Genomic DNA, 1,129 nt, shown 5'->3' on the forward strand with positions numbered 1-1,129 from the left:
TAACGTAAGAGGTTTATCAGTACAGTAATTGATAAATTTTTGTAAGGGGAGGTTTCAATATCTCTCTCCCACAACTAAAACCCGCCAACTGAACCTGACGACACACCATACATGGTCACAACTCCTCCCCCTCCAACATATTCCCCTGTAATTCGCACCTTTATCCTCTCAAACGTGGATCCAAAACTCCTCAAACTCAAATCTCTCACTCTCGATAATCAAAAACGTCTAAAGGGACTCCACATCCAACAAATGATACCACGAGAAGCCTCCCTCACTAAAGCTGGGGTTCACGCGGCTTTCGCCCTAACCTTCTCTCAAAAATTCCTCCTTTATCTTTACGTGTCAGGTTTTTTATTTTTGTTTTTAAACTTTAAGTGAAGAAAAACCCTCTGCATATTTTTAATCTCCTCTACAGCGTATTTTAAAATCTTTCAATTTTTTTTGCACCCATATACACGATTTGTCATTTCTTCATTAACTTTCGTAAACTCTCTATGCTAGAGAACGGGATGTTGTATCGCGGTCAGACCACCCTCCTTTCATATGGAAGGACGGGGTTGAAATAAAAACAAAGGAAAAGATGTAATGTCAGTTCGCTCATTTCATTATTAAGATCAGTTTCGTAATTCCATTTGAATGGGAGAGGAGAAATTTTTCTGTTCCTTACCATGAATGAAAGATATATTTACCACGAGAATACAAACATGAGGCAGTTCATAAAGTCAACAAACTGGTATTCATAATTTATACACTCACTAAAGGTGAATGCTGACACGATTCCTCGAAAAAAGGTGCTGTTGGTTCCTTCCCCGATCATACTCAGAGCTAATGGCACCGTCTCTAATGAGCTCCACATCTTAATATCCCCTCATATTATTCCTAAACTGTAGAGTAATAACTGTGATGCTGTAGCCGCACCTGTTCTGTGGCGGTATTTGAAAACTGATATGTCTTGTCATTTTCAGTCAAGTGGGACAATTCGACAGTGAGAGCTTTTATGACGGTAGAGAGGCCATTTCCGTTGTTTAATCGATATTGCCGATAGTAAAGACGTCATAACCTTGTGAGTTCTCTGTCCTGACAAAGCGACTTTAACTGCTGGCAAGGGCCGGCCGGAGTGGCCGAG

The sequence above is a fragment of the Schistocerca americana genome, chromosome 4 (assembly GCF_021461395.2).
Source record: "Schistocerca americana isolate TAMUIC-IGC-003095 chromosome 4, iqSchAmer2.1, whole genome shotgun sequence".
Taxonomy (NCBI): domain Eukaryota; kingdom Metazoa; phylum Arthropoda; class Insecta; order Orthoptera; family Acrididae; genus Schistocerca; species Schistocerca americana.